This window comes from Miscanthus floridulus, chromosome 17 (assembly GCF_019320115.1).
Source record: "Miscanthus floridulus cultivar M001 chromosome 17, ASM1932011v1, whole genome shotgun sequence".
In the NCBI taxonomy this organism is placed as follows: domain Eukaryota; kingdom Viridiplantae; phylum Streptophyta; class Magnoliopsida; order Poales; family Poaceae; genus Miscanthus; species Miscanthus floridulus.
The window spans coordinates 77065414-77085713 of NC_089596.1; the positions used below are offsets into that span (position 1 = coordinate 77065414).

A 20300-nucleotide genomic window follows, 5' to 3' on the forward strand; every position below is an offset into this window, starting at 1 on the left:
ACATGTCAGGCACGAATAGCGAGGGTGACTGCTCCGGTGAGAAGCCCGTGTGATATGGAGTGAACTATGGGGCTACCACTGGTGAGGACAACCACTGGGATACCTGAACTGTAGGTGAAGCAAACTGAGCTAGAGGCTGTCCCTAACTCTGAAGCCCACTGGGCTATACAGCTAGAGTCATCGAAGTGGTGGCAGGCTGAGCAAGCTAGGGCGAAGGCTGTGGTAGTGGGGCCCCAAGTGCTGTTACTACATGCTGCATAAATCCCATAAGTTGCTACTGCATGAGTAACTGCTGCTGCTGGAGGAGCTGCTGCTGTCGCTGGAACTCGTCCTGATGAGCCTGAAACTATGCAAAGTTGGCAGCGGTCTCCTATGCCTATCATGCCTAATCCTACTGCATCCGCTCAAGAATAGCAATCAATGCGGGGTCTGTCTACGGTGCAGGTAGAGCTGAGCTAGAACTGCCGGCCTCTACATCATGTCTGTGTGGAGGCATCTGAGGAATCGGCTAATAGTCATCATCCGAACTGTCACTGGACTCGGTCATCTCCTGCTGTGCCTCAAGCTGCTCCTCCTCAGTAGCGGCTATGCCTCTAATGATCTCGTTCTACTGAGCTACTGACTCTGGAACATCTAGACGACGACTGGGCCGAGCGGGTGCCTATGGTGTGCTATGCCGGATCCTCTATGCCATGTTATATGCTAGAAACTCTGTGGTGGCACCTCTGTACTCAGCAACCATCTCTGGGGTCTGAACCTGCACAGACTGAAGCATCAGGAAAGTGATCCAATGTGCATACAGAAGCTGCCTGTGACCCTTGAAGCCCTCAGTTATAGTATCTTCCATCTCTGATAGAAGGAGGTCCCAAATGTCGAACACGGTCTGCTGCATCAGGGCATTAAGAAGCCAGAGCTGTAAGCAAGTCAGACCCTCTCTGTATCCTAACCTGGGAAGTAGTGTCCTCCTGATAATAGCCTCTAGTACTCGAGCTATAGGAGTCAGGTCACTAGGGTTCCTCCTCGACCCCTCACCAAAGGGCTCCTTGAAGCAATGGCACACAAGATCAGTAGGGGGCACCAACCCTCCATGAGGACGCCTGGGAGGCTCCTGCTATCCATAACATACCTCATGCAATTTGACAGGCTGATCCTGTAACCTCAGTATCTCCCGAGCCCTGAAACTCATCACCCTGTAGTCTCTGCCGTTGAATGCAAAGTGTATGAAGTTGTGATGTGGATCAACATAGAGTGAAGCATAAAACTACCGAACCCAAGATGGTACATATACTCCTGTCTGGCCAATCAGATCTGTGAGCCCCAACAAATATGACAAGTAGGGCGAATGTGCTCTCCAGCTGCTGCCATAATAGACTCTATACTACAGACTCTCTGAGATCTGAACACTGCCCCACTGTTGAGATAAGCATTATAGAAATCCTCCTGGAGCGGTGTATAGAAGCCCTCTGCTGCTCTCTCATGCCTCCTCGGAGGGAACCACATGTCAAACTCAACAAACCTCAGCTGGCGAACCTGTCTGGCTGTGGTGGCCCTCAAGTCAAGGTGTACCACTAGAGGCGAACCCTGTGGTCTGGGCGGTGGGCGTGAACCCCTACGCTGTGTAGCTAGCCTCGGTGGAACTATAGCACTGGTACGACTAGAGTGGCGTAGCTGGGGTGCCGGCTCGGTCTCCTCGGCCTGCTGGCCCTCCTAAGTCTCTTGAGCTGGCTAAGGCTCTGCTGGTGGGGGCTGCTACTGTGGCTCCTACTAGGACTCCCCCTGACACTGAGGCTCCTCAATAGCCAGACGATGTCCTGCCACCATGATAGTCCTAGGTGGACTACCATGAAGTCGCTTAATCTCCCTCAGTCTGCCCTGAGCATCGGGTGCTAGATGATTTGCTATGACAACTCCACTGCAGGCACCTCCTCTCTCGGCATGCTCTGTGGCCTCAGCGACTGCTGCTGCTCTCGCTGTCTCTGCGTCGAGGTACTTGCGCTTCTTTGAAGTCACCTACTTCGTTGTCTTGCCTTTCGATCCTGCAGGCTGGCAAGGCGGGGGCCTCCGATCGTCATCTCCTGGACCACCACCTACATTCTTCGTGCGAGCCATCTGATCTAACAAGAGGATGAACTGCCGCTAATGAAGATCAACTGTCAAACTGACACTCCCGAGGCTTGGCCTCGATCCTTACTCGCGAGCTTGGCTCTGAGTTGACTGCCAACTACCACAAGAACCTCAACGGCATCGACTCACTGCACGATGGAATAGATGGATATACAAATAAATACAATATATCTAATAGATGCGAAAGCCCTAGGAAACAAGCAATGTAGGTACGAAATTGAGATGATGGGCTTTCTACCTAACGAACCGATGATCTGAGAGAAGAAGAGACGTGTCACGCGGGGGAACCTCAGAACCGACTAGGGTTAGGGTAGATGAAAGCCCTGAATGATTTGAAATCAGTGCATTGCAATTTGATCTAGGTCACAAGCAAATCAAAACTGGAACAACAGTCTGGCCTTACCAACAAGGAGGTAGGGCTAGGGCACTGGAAATGGCCTTGAGTGGTGCTCGGTGCCTGGGAGCCGACGGTGGCACACACGGGCGACGACGGCGTGGCGAGGTGCTCTGCAGCGGGCTCAGCTATGGCAGCACGATGGCTTGGGCGCAGGAGGCGCGCGGTGAGGCGCAGTGGCTGGCGAGGTGCTCGGTGGTGTGGGCAAGGGAGCTACTGTGGTGAGCTTGCAGTGGCGTGCGGTCGTGGGAGGCGTGGAGGAGCTGCGGCGGTGCTAGCTAGGGCTCGGCGAGATGTGGGGCAAAAAGGTACGGCGGCGATTAAATAGGTCCCCCAACGCAACAGATAAGAAAACGGAAGAAGAGTCCTAAAGCCACGCGAGATCCACTGACCGGACGCTCCGGTGGTAGCGACCGGACGCTACCACCCAGCGTCCGGTCGATTCTAGAGAGGTCCAATTCCTCTAGAATCGCGACCGGACACGTCCGGTGGTCCATGACCGGACATAGGCAGGGTCCGATTAGTACATCCTGTTCCTTCTTCAAACGACCGGACACTGGATCCCTTCCTAACCGAACGCACAAACGCAGCGTTCGGTCACTCCTTCAGCAGCAGTTCACCTCCTGTGAACTGACCAAACGCTGGACAGCAGTGTCCGGTGCACCTTTTCCAGCAAATCTTCAAAGTTTCTTTGCGCTGCCTGTTCCCAATCAAGTCCCAACTTTGAATAAGATCCAAATAAACACCAATTGGGACTGATGTGAGTGACCTCTCTCAAACCCTCATATTTTTCAAAATATTTTGCCTTAGGCTATAATTCTTTTTAAAAAAATAGGCAATAAGAGGGCAAATGGAACAAAACGACAAAACAACATCCATGCATATGGAATACTTTGGAAGTAAATCTAGTTGCTTGTCGAGTTTGATCTAAGGTTAAGCTTCTTCACACGCTTTTCGGTGGTTATCTTAACCATGTTATACAAGCCCTATATGCATTGCCAAAAATTAAACATGTTGTATATTACAATGAATGCAAGGGACAACACAAGCTCAATTTTTAGTGAAGTTGCTAAAGTCAAGTACATTGAGCTCATTCCGCAATCTACAAAATGTAGCCTCATCTAGCGGTTTAGTGAAGATATCCGCTAATTGATCTTCGGTTCTTACACCTTCTAGTGATATATCATTTTTAGCAACATGATCTCTTAGAAAAGTGATGACGGATATCTATGTGCTTGGTGCGAGAGTGTTGAACTGGATTATTTGTAAGTTTTACTGCACTTTCATTGTCGCACAAAAGAGGTACTTTTTCTAGAACTACACCATAGTCTAGCAAAGTTTGTTTCATGTATAAAATTTATGCACAACAAGCACCCGCGGTAATGTATTCCGCTTCGGCGGTGGACAAAGCCACACTATTTTGTTTCTTAGAGGACCAAGACACAAGTGATCTACCGAGCAAATGACACTCTCCGGATGTGCTTTTTCTATCAACTTTGCATCCGGCGTAATCCGAATCGGAATAGCCAATTAATTCAAATATAGCTCCTTTGGGATACCAAAGGCCAATGCTTGGTGTGTGCTTAAGATACCTAAGGATTCTTTTTACGGCAATTAAATGTGTTTCCTTAGGACTAGCTTGAAATCTAGCACACATACACACACTAAACATGATGTCGGGCCTAGATGCGGTTAAATATAACAAGCTACCAATCATAGAACGGTAGAGCGTTTGATCAACAGGTTATCTCCCTCATCTAGGTCAAGATGTCTATTGGTAGGCATTGGTGTCTTGATTGACTTACATTCATCTATCTTGAATCTCTTGAGAAGATCTTTTGTGTATTTCTCTTGAGAGATAAAGATGCCTTCTTTCATTTGCTTGACTTGAAAACCAAGAAAGAATGTAAGCTCACCAATCATGGACATCTCGAACTCCTTTGACATCAATTCACTAAATTCTTTGCATGAGTCTTCATTTGATGATCCAAAGATGATATCATCAACATATACTTGACAAATGAAGATATGCCCATCAAGCTTCTTGGTGAATAGTATGGTGTCGACCTTCCCAATGGTGAAGCACTTTTTAATGAGGAAGTCCCAAAGGCGCTCATACCAAGCTCTTGGGGCTTGCTTAAGCTCATATAGTGCCTTGGACAACCTATAAACATGATTAGGATATCTAGGGTCTTCAAACCCGGGAGGTTGATCAACATAGACTAGTTCATTAATAAAGCCATTTAAAAATGCACTTTTCACATCCATTTGATATAGTTTCATTTCATGATGTGATGTATATGCAAGTAGGATACAGATGGCTTCTAATCTTGCAACTGGTGCAAAGGTCTCTCCAAAATCCAAACCTTCAATTTGAGAGAACCCCTTTGCAACTAGTCTTGCCTTATTTCTCACAACAACACCTTGATCATCTTGCTTGTTGCGGAACATCCACTTTGTTCCAATGACTCTTGCACCTTTTGGTCGCTCTTCAAGAGTCCAAACTTTATTGCGAGTGAAGTTGTTCAACTCTTCATGCATGGCATTGATCCAATCCGGATCTTTAAGAGCTTCTTCTACCTTGGTAGGCTCATAGCAAGAGACAAAAGAGTGATGAGCAATAAATGAAGTGAGTTTTTGAGATCGAGTCATTACACCCTTTGATGGACTCCCTATGATGAGATCTTGTGGATGATCTTGTAGGAGAGGTGTATTTCTTCTATTGACCACTTGAGGAGGAGGTTGTGGAGCATCAACATCTTATGCTTATACCACCATTTGCTCATGAGAGATATGAGTATCTTTATTTTCTACTCTCTCATTTTTCTCACCATCTTGTGGCACACTTGATGAAGAAGGTTGATCAATGACTTGTACATCATCTTCATCATCTTTTGGCTTGATGTCTCCCACCGGAATATTCTTCATAGCCTCCCTCAATGGTTCATCACCTATATCATCAAGATTCTCATGTGCTCCTTGGGAGCCGTTAGATTCATCAAATTCCACATCATATGTTTCTTCAACCAAGCCGGCGGCATGATTAAATACTCTATATGCTTTGGACTTTGATGAGTAACCAACAAGAAAACCAATATCACAACATCTTTAGAACTTCCCTAGGTGTTGCCACTTCTTGTAGATATAGCATTTGCAACCAAACACCCTAAAGAAGGAGACGTCCGGCTTCTTTCTATTGAGCAACTCATAAGGTGTCTTGCCAAGGAACTTTTGAAGGAATAGGCTATTAGATGCATAGCATGCGGTGTTGATTGCTTTCGCTCATAGAGCTTCGAGAGTGTTGTACTCATCTAGCATTATCCTTGCAAGAGTGATCAAGGTCCAGTTCTTCCTCTCAACTATACCATTTTGTTGAGGAGTATAAGTTGCGGAGACTTCATGCTTGATCCCAACTTCATCACAATAGGCTTCAATGTTTGTGTTGTCAAATTCTTTGTCATTGTCACTTCTTATCTTCTTGAGCTTCACTTCAAATTTATTTTGAGCTCTCTTGGCAAACTTCTTGAAACAAGATACAACTTCGGATTTGTCATGAAGGAAGAATACCCATGTATACCTTGAATAGTCATCCACAATCATAAGACAATAGAGATTCTCTCCCAAACTCTTGTATGTTGTTGGTCCAAATAAATCTATATGTAGAAGTTCTAGCACTCTTGTGGTTGACATGAAAGCTTTGGTTGGATGAGTATTTATAACTTGCTTGCTGGCTTGACATGCACTACAAAGCTTGTCCTTCTCAAACTTCACATCCTTCAATCCTCTCACCAAATCATTCTTCATAAGCTTCTTGAGTGAGCTCATCCCAATATGAGCAAGTCTTCTATGCCATAGCCACCCAAGTGTTGTTTTGATGAATAGGCAAGTCTTCAAATTTATATCTTTGGAGGTGAAGTCCACTAGATATAAGTTATTGTATCTAAATCCATTGAATATCACTTGATTGTCATCTACCTTGGATACAACAACCTCCTTCTCGGTGAACAAGCATTGGAAGCCAAGATCACATAATTGCCCAACGGATAGCAAGTTGAAGCTCAATGAAGCAACATATAGCATATTAGAGATGGAATGCTCATTTGATATTGCCACTTTGCCTAATCCTTTAACCTTGCCCTTTGAGTTATCTCCAAATGTTATTTTCTCTTGTCCATCTACCTCTTTATCTAGTGAGGTGAACATACGAGGATCACCAGTCATATATTGAGTGCAGCCACTATCAATAACCCAATGACTTCCACCGGTCTTGTAGTTCACCTACACACAAGAGATTCAAGCTTTAGGAATCCAAACTTGTTGAGGGCCCTTCACCTTCTCAACAAGTGACTTAGCCACCCAAATCTTCTTAGGCCTATTCTTGTTAGGAGGACCTAAGAACATGACTTTCATCTTTCCACTAGAGTCCTTTCTAAGCATGTAGTGAGCATTGAAGGCAAAGGGTCTAGCATGTTTGGGCAAGGGTTGTGGCAGTGGAGTTTGACACTCATGAGCAAAGTGGCCTTCTTATCCACACTCAAAACATCTCTTTGGCTTTGGCTTTGGCTTTGATTGTTGTTGTTGAACTTGAGCCTTCTTCTTCTCTATACTTGCCATATATCCAATGCCACTTCTATCCATCTTTATGATAGTGTTCATGAGTAGCTCACTTTGGAGGTGCTTGCCTCTTGAAAACTTGCTCAATCCAATCTTGAGATGCTCTTTCTCTAACTTGAGCTTCTTATTTTCTTCCTTAAGAGCATCATCTTTCTTCTCTTCCTTGAGCTTCTTGTTTTCTTCTTTGAGCTTCTCATTCTCAAGAATCAACTCTTTGTCATGATCAAGAGTTTCTAGCACAATGGTGTTGTGGCTTTTCATTTCTTCAAGATCTTTCATGAGCTTCTCATTTGTGTTCTTGAGCTTGACATATTCATCATAGTCATTGCACTTAACCACTTGCTTGCCTTTGCCACTAGATCCTTGCTCAATGCTTTTATCAATCAAATCATCACATGATGTAGCTATATCAATCTTAACAACATAGTTAGTAGCATCATGTGGCTCATTTGGTAGAAATTCTTGAGCAATGACAAGAGTATCATGATTGATCTTAAGAGTTGTATACTCATCTTTTAGTTTGTTGTGACTAGTGATGAGCTCATTGTGCACCCACTCAAGTTTATCATGTTTATCTTTAAGCTCTTTCTTAGAAGATTTGAGCTCCTTGAGTTTGGATGATATAGCATCATTGGTTTCTCTAAGCTCATCATTAGCATTTTCCAATGTATCGCACTTAGCTAAGAGTGAATCATTTTTAGCATCAAGCTTTTCATTTGTAGCTCTACTCTTTCTAATGATCTTAGTGTATTTTCTTAGTATTTTGACAAGATCGTCATATGTAGGTGAATCATCATCATCGCTATCGCTATCATCATCACAGCATGCTCATCATCACTACTATCATCATTCTTAGTTACCTTGCATTCACCCATGGCCATAAGGCATAGGTGTGTAGAGGATGATGGCGATGGTGGTGGTGAAGATGCAAGATCAATAGCAATGGTGGCCACCTTCTCATTGTCACTATCATCATCAGATGATCCACTTGATGAATCAATGTCTGTGAGCCAATCACCGACAATGTAGGCCTTTCCACTCTTCTTCTTCTTATAGAAGTCCCTCTTTTTGCCATCTCTCTTCTTGTATGGCTTGTTCTTCTTCTTTTCATCTTCATCTTCATTACTTAAGTCATCTTTCTTGCCCTTGTTCTTGTTCTTGAACTTGTCTTTCTTGGGCTTTGTGCATTGATGAGCTAGATGGCCAAGTTCACCACAATTGTAGCAATCCATCTCGGAGATTGGCTTTCTTCTTGAGCTTATGAAGAACTTCTTCCTCTTGCTGTCAAACTTGATGCCACTCTTATTTAGCTTCTTTAGCATCTTGGCGGTCTTCTTCACCATGAAAGCAAGACTTTCTTCATCATCTTCTTCATCACTTGAGCTCTTATACTCAAGTCTTACTTTGCCCTTATCTTGGCTAGCTTTGAATGCTAAGTCCTTCTCTTTCTTCTTTGTAGAGGATGAGCCATCTTGTGGCATGATGTGCATATACATCTCATGAGCATTGATCTTTCCCAAGATTTATGTCGGTGTAGCGGTGGAAAGATCACCTTGATGTAGCACGGTCACAATGTGTCCATATTTGTCAATGGGGAGGACACTCAAGATCTTTCTCACAACGTCAGATGGTGACATTTGAGTAAGTCCAAGTCCATTGACTTCCTCTATAAGAACATTTAAACGAGAATACATCTCATTAGCACTTTCTTTGGGAAGCATTTCAAATGAATTTAGCTTTTTAATCACAAGATGATAGCGTTCCTCACGCTCATTCTTGGTTCCCTCATGGAGCGCACAAATGTCCAACCATAGTGCATGGGCGTCTTTGTGGTTCCTTACACGGTTGAACACATCTTTGCAAAGGCCTCTAAAGATAGTGTTGCGAGCCTTTGCATTCCATTTTTCATAATTAACCTCATCGCCTTATAGGTTAGTAGCATCCCGAGGTTTTGGGAAGCCTTGTGAGGCGGCTCTAAGAATACCAACGTCAAGGGCTTCTAAGTACGCCTCTATGCGGATTTTCTAATATGGAAAGTCATCTCTCTCAAAGATAGGAGGTCCATCCCTGTGAGACATCTTACTCTAAGCGGTTAAGCTTAAAAACATGAGCATGAGGCTTCGATACCAATTGAAAGGATCAAGATGCCCAAGAGGGGGGTGAATTGGGCTAATTCTAAATTTTCTTGCAATAATCAAATCCTACGGATAGCCCAATTAACCCCTTGTGCCTAGAAAAGTGTTTTTATCAAACTAACGCACAATGAACTTGCAACCTATGTTCCAAACTTACTCTAGCATGGCAATTCTATGAATATAAAGATAAGTATTGAATTGCTCAAAGAAAATACTCAAAGTAAATGCTCAAAGTAAATGGAGAGAGAGGAACGCGGCGATGTTTTGCCGAGGTATCGGAGAGTCACCACTCCCCACTAGTCCTCGTTGGAGCACCCACGTAAGGGTGTAGCTCCCCCTTGATCCGCGCAAGGATCAAGTGCTCTCTACGGGTTGATTCTTCAATACTCCGTCGCGGTGAATCACCCAAAGCCGCTCACAACTTGAGTTAGGTCACCCATAAGCTCCGCCGGGTGATCACCAAGCTCCCAATCACCATCAAGCCATCTAGGTGATGGTGATCACCAAGAGTAACAAGCACGAACTCTCACTTGACCACGCGAAGCCTAATGAGAAGATGGATGCACACTTGACTACTCTTGATTCACTAATGAGGCTACTCTCTTGGATTCTCAAATCTCAATCACCTCACTAGGACCTTGCTCTTCTTGGCACTCACAAACGTGTTTCTCAACTGTTGGAATGAGCAAAAGTGACTCCACATATGAGTGGAGCTTCTATTTATAAGGCAGCTTGAAAAACAAACCGTTATGAGCTTCTGCGGGGTGACCGGACGCTCCGATCGTATTGATCGAACGCTCCGGTCAGTTCAACCCATGAACTAGTAAAAATGTGTTGACTGGACGCTGGCAGGGTCTGGTCACCACTGATCGGACACGTCCAGTCGCATTAAACCCTTACTGGACTCGACCGGACGCTGAACCCTCAGGGTCCGATCGTAGATTCCCTTCTTTGGAACCTTACTGGAGTTGACCGGACGCTGCCTTTCAGCGTCTGGTCACTTGACCTCTCCAGCGTCCGGTCACACCGAACACAGTCTGTTGATCAAATGAACTAACCGGACCCTGCGGCCAGCGTCCGGTCACACCGGGGCCAGCGTCCAGTTAGCATTTGACCCTCTATTCACTTCCAACTCTCGATCATATGTGAATGAAGTTTGCTCCAAAGGATCTTATGCATTCATAGGAGCTACCTAAAGCTAGTTTTAACAAGTGTGCACCACACCTAACTCACTAGACTCACCTAGGTCAAGCTACCCGTCCATACCCCCCTTAATAGTACGGCCAAAGGAAAAACAAAGTCCTAAACTACTCTAAGTGTCACTCCAACTCCAATCGACACTTAGAACTAGTCATCCTTAACCTTGTCGTCCATCCTTTGAAAACCGAAATAATTTCTATCGTAGGGGCATGACAACCTTGATTGCCCAATTGATCTCCATTACCATGACCTAACTTAATTGCATTTGCAAAACACACGTTAGTCATAGTAATCTTGTATTATCATTAATCACCGAAACCCAACTAGGGGCCTAGATGCTTTCACAATGAAACGCAACTCTCCTGTGTTTTCAAAAAAAATGCTAACCAAGACAGACACATTGATAATAACATTATCATATGTTTTCATGTTGAACTCGTCAATCAAGCCAATGACTCCTAACTCAAATACATGCCTTGTTTTTTCTTAAGAGCCCAGTACCAGCAGATGAAGTAGTTGGAACAGAAAGACCAGACACCAAAAAGAACAGGCAGTTAATTATTTATTTACTTTAGCCTTTCAGGAATGAGAAGCTCCCAATACATTAAAACATCCATGAGCTCTTCCACAATATAGATCTGCAAACAAAATTGCCCTCCCCACGCACGCACACACACACACAAAAGATATTTCTTATAATTTCAGTTTATTTGGTATCGAGACAAATATAGCATATCAAGGTTCTTCTAAACAATTAATTATGCACAGCATCAATATATGACATAACGTGTGTATTAGTCCATACAAGACACAAGACATTCAGAACATGGACAGGTTATAATAAATTACAAATATGCATGAGGTAAAGTATTACCAAATCCAGATTCTGTTATGGTGTCACAAATCCATGTCATTGACATTGCACCAAGAACAAGCAAAAGACTTGTTATAATTATATGCTTAACCCTGTAACAAAAGAATAAAGAAAATAGAGCTGTAAACATACTAAATGAGTATTTATATCTCCTACTATTCAAACAAATTAGGATTAATAAAAACTTTGGTCCTCGAATTACTTATTGCCCTTACAGCTGATAATGCATCAGCATGAAAAACAAAGGAACAAAACAATGAGCTGATGGTGGTGCCTGCCAGCATGCTTGTGGGGAAGGAGTACTTTGAAGAAAATAATTTACACCAAAAGGTAGTTTACCTGTAACTTGCAGCATATACTGAATACTGCAGGGAATAGCATAACACATTAAAAGCAGCCACAGTTGCAAAACACAAAGAAAGCCACCATCTACCCACAAAAGAAAGGATTCAAACTAGATGAAATGGTATGTAAAAGTCCAAATAATTTCCAGGGAAAAAACGGTCTCACTGTTCAAGATAGACAACTAAACACACATATAGCCTTTTATTTTCTCATGTCCGTCTAATCCTTCCTTGCGGAGCTTTTCAAGTGTTGGAAGAACATGACAGAGAACCTAAAACAGATACCTTTTGTTATGTTTTTTTTCAATAAAAAGAGACCAGCCTGGTGCAAGCGATAGTCTTACTGCCTGTGACCGGAAGGTCCTAGGTTCGAGTCGCGGTCTCTTCGCATTGCACAGGCGAGGGTAAGGCTTGCCACTGACACCCTTCTCCAGACCCCGCACAGAGCGGGAGCTCTCTGCACTGGGTACGCCCTTTAAAAAGAGACCAGTTATTGTAACAACAGTATCAAAATAACAAGATGCATTTTTATGAAAAATCAAGTGCCATAAAAAGAGGCTTAAACTTGTGGCGTTCCAACTAGGTCCATGAAAGGGAATATATTGAATGGTAAACTTACATGAGTAGATCCAAACTGATCTTTATTCTGCGCAATGTAACTTGTGCTTATTAGGCAAGGCAAAAGTGTGAAACATATAGCAACATTTGGGGCCTAAAGTGTTAAGTTCTTGAAACTTGAGCTCATATACCTAAATAGATAAATGTTAAAGGATGCATGGTACAATTTTCTTAAGGATTTGCGTGCGAACAATTTCCAAGCCTGAAATAGCAATTTACCAACTCTGAATGTTGTGTGTGTTGGGTTGGGGGGGACTTCTCTACCAAAATTCTGGGCTTCTAGGCTATGCCAAGGGAAACATGCATGTTTAAGGGATTGAATATAGTAGTAAGAATAGGGCAAGTACATTGGTATGTTAGCAGTCTTCGAGGAGTACATTGGTATGTTAGCAGTCTCCGAGGTCGTCTCATGTAGTGCCACATAGAACTATTTTGTGATGAGGAGGAGAGAGGGAGGTGAGAGAAAGAGGTCTTTCTTTCGTGAAGCAACTGTTTCATGAGCAAAAATTTTGAACTATGAGACAACACTTTCACCATTGGACGAGTTGATGTCATGCAACTCACAAACAATGTATATGATGTCCTTCTTTGGAGTACCAAAACGGATTCTGAAAAAGTTATGTTTTATAGATCTAATTTCTTTTAGCAAGGGGACAACCATAAGAAAAAAAAAATAAAGAGTTATAGACCGACAAAATGGGGAGTTTTATGCCAACCAAAGGAACAAGGTAGCTTAGGAATCATAGACCTTGTGACTCAAAATGCTTGCTTGCTAAGCAAGTATTCTTTATATTAATCAATGAAGATGGGGTTTGGCAATAACTTCTTAGAAAGAAATATTTGAAAAACAAAACTATAGAGGAAACACATTGGAAACCAGGAGATTCACACTTTTGGTAAGGCCTTATGAAATTCAAAGATCGTTACCTAGACTTATATTCTTTTAAACTACATAATGGGGCCCTTGTTAGGTTCTGGGAGGACAAATTGTTTGAAAACTTGGCTCTCAATGAACAATACCCATCTATACAATATTGCTAGGAAAAAATATATTACAGTTGCTTAGATTTTTAGTTCTAGACCTCTTAATTTTACTTTCCGCAGAGCACTAGTTGGTGACAAGCTAGCCAAGTGGAATGAATTGGTCTCAAGAATAGCATTTGTGCAACTTGATTGCTAACAAGATTCAATTAAGTGGAACCTCAACAACCAGGGATATTTCTCAGTTCAATAAATGTACAAATACTTAGTGAACCAACTTGCAATGCCTCTATAAAGCAGTATGGAGGTTGAAGTTACCCGTTAAAATTAAGATCTTCATTCGGTTGTTTCTGAAGGGCGTAATTTTAACTAAAGATAACCTTGTAAAGCGCAATTGGAGAGCTGATGAGAGTTGTTGCTTTTGCAACAAAAAAGAAACTATTCAACATCTTTTTTTCAATGGCCACGTAGCACACATTGTTTGGTGCTTTTGGTTTACGCCCACCAAGAAACCCTGTTCATTTTTTGTTCCTTGGCTTCATCAATTAGATCACAACTTGTGCTCTCAAGTTTGTGTGGGAACAAGCACAATCATTTGGTCTATTTGGTTCTGCTGAATGACTTGGTTTTTGACAAAAAGATACTATCATCTTATTTACAGGTTGTTTTTAGGGCTACTCACCGGATACGTTTCTAGTCCATCTTTCTAGGAAAAAATGACCAACCAGTGGCCTAGTCATATTCTGGAGACAACGGCAACGGAGATCTTCGCCAAACATGGTGGCGATGTTCAAATAGGCTTACTGCTTATATTGCTGTCCTTTTTTACATCATAGTTATGAGTTTTTTAAGAGCCTACTTTTATAAGCCAGAACCTAAATTTGCAATAATTTTTTGTTGAGTGCAGATCAGAATAAAACTTCCTTTTTTCTAAAAAAAATGCAACTCACAAACTTTCCTTTGTTCATTGCAAAAATTAAGAATTAACTAAAAAATATGCAAGAATTTGTCACTAGCAAATATAAGCACATCACGGACCAAAGGATAAGAATTACCAAACCTGCATGACAATAGATGCTGAAATTTGATGCTGATCCCCAGCTGGAAAAATGAAAGCTTCAATTCTTAGGAGAAATCGCCTAGGTCAACTGCACAAACGAAGTTAGAACTACAGGCTATTTTCTTGAGGCTTTTACATGTATGCCATTAAAAAAGTTTGTAATTACACACAAGCCATTAAAAAAATTGACCGCACACGAGTGCCATCGTTCTGAACTTCTTTGCTCTCCAAGCCATTCTGTCGGTGTTCTGTTCGTTTTTCACCGTTTAGGAGTCCTGACAAATGGGTTTGGTCAGTCAAAATGTCCATAATACCCCCCCTCATCCCTACCCTCTCTCTCTCTCTCAAACTCGATCTCTCTTCTCGTGCGTGCGGCCGAGGCGAAGCTCGCCCGCGCGCGCCCATGGCGGCCGGGGCGAAGCTCCCCCGCACTTGCGCTCGCGGCGTCCGGGGCTAGGTTGGGCGGTAGTGTGGAGCAGCGGCGCCGAGGCGGTCACCTTGAGGATGGTCGTGGCTAGAGCGGCCACCATCAGCAGCACCGCCATCTCCTTCTTCTTGGCCGCGGCGGCACAGCGCGGCAGGCATGCCCACGGCCACAAGCACGAGCGCTGACGGAGGGGATGGCGGCCACGAGCTCGAGCGCGAGCTCCGCCGAGCGGGGCTCTACCGGCCGCAAGCGCGAGGGGAAGCTGGGTGTCAGTGCAGAAAGTGACCAACTAGTAAATATTTGTAGTTTTGTTGTACGTTGTGATTGGAGATGGCCTAGCACTTAATGACACAGGATCTATACTGGTTCGGGCAACGTGCCCTACGTCTAGTCGGGGTCGGTCGGCGACTTTATTCCTAAGCCCAGGTGCTCAAACTTTGTAGTGGGGTTACAAACAAGAGGGAGAAAGATGGGGTGTACAAGAGGTCCGGTCGACTCCAACCAAAAGGGCCGAGAGTGACAGGAACTTTGCTACCAGCTAGGTATTCGAGCGTGTGCATGAGGGATTATGAGCTATCGATCTAGTGAGTCTGAACTTGAAAAAGTCGACCTCCCCCCGTTGGAGGGAGTGCATCCCCTTTTATAAATGAAGGGGATGGCTTTACATGTGAGATGGAGAGAGTACGGATGTTTCTAAGCCTTGTTGCCCACGCTGATGAAGACTGGATGATGGTAGGCGCCCCTAACATTGTTGATGTCACTGTAGAATGTCGGATGTGTACGAGAGGTTGTGCTATCTTCTTCAGGAAGGATGGACGCCGGTACCTGCAAATACTATTTGATGCCTAGTGGCATGTGAGGAGCCATGCTATGTTCACCCGGTATAGCAAATCCTAGTGCCCATACCGCGATTGATGTTTAGAGACACGCGGGGGGCTTACCGTATAGGAGTTTTAGCGGCCCCTACAATACTGTAGGGGGAGATGGTGGCTATAGAGTATTGTTTTGCACAGGGTATGGTCCCTAGTACAGTGGTTTTGACTTGTGAGCCTTGCCTTGCCTTTCCCCGCACGTCTTCTGGTTCATACCGAACAGGGCACCCCCGGTCGGATGGCTCTAGTCAGCTCTGAGTGCGCCGGTTGGAGAAGAGCGGTGAGCAGGGTTCCCACGAGCCCTGGTCGTGGGGTTAGAGTCATGGGGTTAGAGTAGGAAGCAACATTTTTGGCTTGGCCTTCCGATTAGAGGGACCGCTTGGAGGCGACTGGTGCCTGAAGCGAGTGCTTCGGTCAGAGAGGTGGGCCAAAGAAGTTGACGAGCGGGCGCTTGTTCTTTTGGGTAGACCTTCCGGTCGGTGACCGGATTGCCCTTCCGGCCCATTGTGTTTTAGACTCTTGGGCCGACTGAAAGGTCCTTGTTTGGTTTTGGTAATTGAGTGACAACTTAGGTGGACTAATTGTGTTTATGTGAGATACATAGGTGATTAGTCCACATGTACATAAGTATGAGCAACATATGCCATGAAGGTGATAATGGCTTGGAGATGTTGCAAAGCTCACACATGTGATGATGAAGGAGCTCATTGCACATGAGACATGACATTAAGTCATGTGATCAAGGTGGAGAAGATTAAGACAAGACTTGGCTTGATGGACCGGTTGCAAGCATGAAGGGCAAGTTAGAGGCTTTGGAGCAATGGACCGTGTGGCGGTAAAGCTTGAGCAAGACTTAGCATCGATGGACAAAGGCAATGGTGAAAAGCAAGTGAAGTCAAGATCAATGAACCAATATGATCATGTGATGATATGAAGTGGATCATATCGTTGTTGATCGTGTTGGTGCATGTGTTGCATCGACATTGGAGGAGATGGAATGGAATGCGCAAGACAAAGGTATAACCTAGGGCATTTCATTTCACCGGACATAGGTGTGTAGAGAAGTTGATGACCGGGTTTAGGATAGATGGCCGTACTATCAAGAGGAGCAAACTTGTTTGTATATCGGTCATCTATGTGCCACTCGAGTGATCTAACTGTGCATCGTCGCTAGGATTGAGTGGTGTGACAAGTTGAGTGGCTAACATCCTTTGGGAAATGATTGTGAAAAGCTAACACACATACACATGGTGTTGTACACTTGGTGGTGTTGGCACATTTACAAAGGAGATGAAGTTGGAGTTGATGTGGATCAACTCGGTGATGAAACGGAGGCGAGAAGGGTTAGAAACTCCACCGGCGGAGTGTCCGCCCATAGAGTGCGGATAGTCCGATGATGCCACTGACGCCCTATAGAAAAGACAGGGTCCCACAGTGTGGACCAGACTCTGGTCACGCAGTGACCGGACGCTGAGGCTTAGCGTCCGGTCAATGGTAGCAATCAGCGTGCAACATCGGTCAGTCGACCAAACGCTGGCTCTGAAAGTGACTGGACGCTGGAGGCAGCATCCGGTCCTGTTGTCGGACAAAGTAGTGTCGCTGGAGAGTGACCGGACGCTGGGGCTATGTCCGATCACGACCGACCGGACGCGTCCGGTCGGGGTCGGTACCTTACTGTAAACGATCAGACGCTGAGGGTCCAGCGTCCGGTTAGTTGAAGCTACTATATCTGGTCAGAAGATGACCATTGAGATCAGAAGTATGCCGTTGAACGCAGGTGACACGTGGCATGCATCGCACGACCGGAGCATCCGGTCGACCCGATAGTTGCCTAGTGAAGGGGTAACGGCTAGTTTAGCCCTTAGGGATATAAATAGAAGTGGCCTTCAGCCATAGCTAGAGCTGAGCATCTTGGGGGACTTTGTGTCTATGCTTGAGAGTGCTTGAGAGCCCTCCATCTCACACATACTTGATAGTGATCATCCGATTGTGTGAGAGAGCGATTCTAGTGCGATTGCATCGTGAGGTTGCATCGAGTGGCACTAGGTGATCGAGTTGCAAGCCAGTGGTGCTTGTTACTCTTGGAGGTTGCCACCTCCTAGATGGCTTGGTGGTGGTCTCTGTGGAAGCCTGCAAGAAGCTTGTGCGGCGCTCTGGAGAAGTGCTTTGTGAGGGGCATTATACTCGGCCCACGGGAGCCACGAAGAGCAACTTTAGTAAAGCATGTCATTGAGTTACCCTCGCCTCTGGGGTAGGTTCTTGTGGTGCCCGACGTGCAGGGTTGGCGAGTGATACCAATTAGCCGCCGAACCACCAAGTGAGCGGTCGACACAACGGGGACATAGCGTGTTGGCAAGCACGTGAACCTCGGGAGAAAAATCATCATGTCAACCTTGTTCTTCCCGTTGGTTTGCATTCCCATTACACAAGCTTGCAATTACTTTTATACATATTAAGCTTGTGTAGTTGCTCTTGTAATTAGTTAGCTTGTGTAGCTTACTAGTTACCTTCTTGCTTATGTAGCATAGAAGTAGCTCCCTTGCGTGGCTAATTTGGTTTACGTAACCTTGTTAGTCACATTGCTTAGTTTGTGTAGCTAAGTAATTGCGCTCTCTAATTTGGTATTGGTTGCCTTGTTATTGAGCATGCTAGTGAGCTTAGTTGGCTTTGTGCTTTTGCTTACTGGCATGTGTAGGAGCTCCCTTGTCACTTAAAGTACTAGTGGCATAGGTTTGTGTGACCTTGCTTCTAGAATTGGTTAGGAGAGCTCTAGCTAGCCCAACACCTTTGTTGCTAATTAGTATCTTTGAAAGGTGCTAGTGAATATAGATAGAGGGGTATAGTCTTGGCTAGACCGATAGTTATAATTCTGCACTTGTTTCGGTTAGTTGACGAGATTAAGTTTTAGAAAAGACTATTCACCCCCCTCTAGTCCACCATCTTGACCCTACACTGGCCCATGAACTACATGTTGTTTTCCTAGGCTGAGCCCGGGCGTAGAAGCCGGTCCCCGAGGGACCCTAGGTTTATGAACCTGACACCGGGAGTGGACAAGGACGCCGTTGTCGAAGGTGATGGTAGCCACGAGCACGAGCGCGAGGCCAGGTGTGGATGATGCTACCACTGCCAGAGGGGATAGGCAGCCGTGAGCATGAGTGCGAGGCCGAACGTGAATGCCACCACCATTGACGGAGGGGATGGTGGCCGTGAGCATGAGCTCCGTCGAGCGGGGCTTTGCCGGCTGCAAGCGTGAGCGCGAGCTCCGCTGGGTGCGGACGCGAGCGGAGGAGGAGATACTGGACGACAAGGAGCATGCAGCGCATGTGCATGCCGGGCTGTGTCTTCGTGCCTTACTTCATGATGGATGATTTTGTAGTCGTGCACGACGTCTTTGGCGCCAGCAACGTGTCCAAGATGCTAGAGTGCATCGAGCTCCTCGAGCAGCGGCAGGTGGCCACGGCGACGCTCGTCGAGGAGGCCAAGGTGCGGCAGCGGGACCCCACCTTCGACCACGTCTCCTACATCCGCATCCTCTAGGTGGTGAACGACAAGGCCAGGGAGCAGGTGGATGCGGCATAGGAGGAGATCACCAGGGAGTTCGGTGCCCTAGCCGCGGCCGAGCCTCTTCCCATTCCTGGCACGCGAGCGCGGGTGCGAGCTCCACCGGTGTCGGACACAAGCGCGAGCGGTGTGGACTAAAGAAGTAAGAGGATAGGACGAGAGAAGGGTATTTTGGACCTTTACACTGACCGGGACCACATGTAATGGTGAAAAACGAACAGAACACCGATGGAATGGCTTGGAGAGCAAAGAAGTTTAGAATTATGACACTCGTGTGCGGTCAATTTTTTTAATGGCTTATGTGTAATTACAAACTTTTTTAATGGCATACATGTAAAAGCCTCTATTAGCTTCCCTAAACCAAAACCCCATGCACAACTCGCTAGTGTGTAATCCGAGGGAGGAGTGGAATAGACCTATAGGAAGCGGGGAGAAGTTGAGGTAAGAGTCTAGGATGAGGCGGCGGTTGAACCCTAGGTGTGGGATAAAGTAGCCCACGCGGCTGAGCACGATGAGCGCGACAGTGAAGGCTAGCGGCCGGTGGATCTCACTACGGAAGAAGGCCTCCGCCACGCCCTCCGCCATCGCACCTAGCCATGCCAAGAACTGGTTTTGGTACACCGTGCCCTTCCGCCCTGCTGTCGTGCCACCACCTTCCTCTCTGTGCGCATGGGACCACATCGGACGTCGAAGCCCTGGTGAAGACGGCGAGTGTCGACAGAATATCATCGGCAGTCCTCCGAGGGGTATCCTAGGAAGGTAGATTGATCGGTAGAGGAGCGTGAGATCAAGAATAAGAAGGCAACAGAGACACACGAGTTAGACAGGTTCAGGCCGTCAGTATGACGTAATACCCTACTCCTGTGGTCTGTTGATTTGTATTAGCTATCGTATGATATTGCGTGACTACAGATGTATGTATCTTGATATAGCCTAGTGACTAGGGGACCCCTATCTCTCTTTATATACTCTGAACGGGTAGGGTTACAAGAAAAGTATCCTATTTGGTACTATACAATATATTGCGGTGCACGTTGAGTAGCGTTGTGCACACCTTGATCTTATGGGCTGGGCCACCTCTGATGGAGTGGCCCAT

At 45.4% G+C, this 20300-nt stretch overlaps 1 pseudogene; it reads right to left on the reverse strand.

Moving 5' to 3' along the window:
* The window catches only part of LOC136515820 (preprotein translocase subunit SCY2, chloroplastic-like), a 28698-nt pseudogene extending 8398 nt beyond the window's left edge, over positions 1-20300 (reverse strand).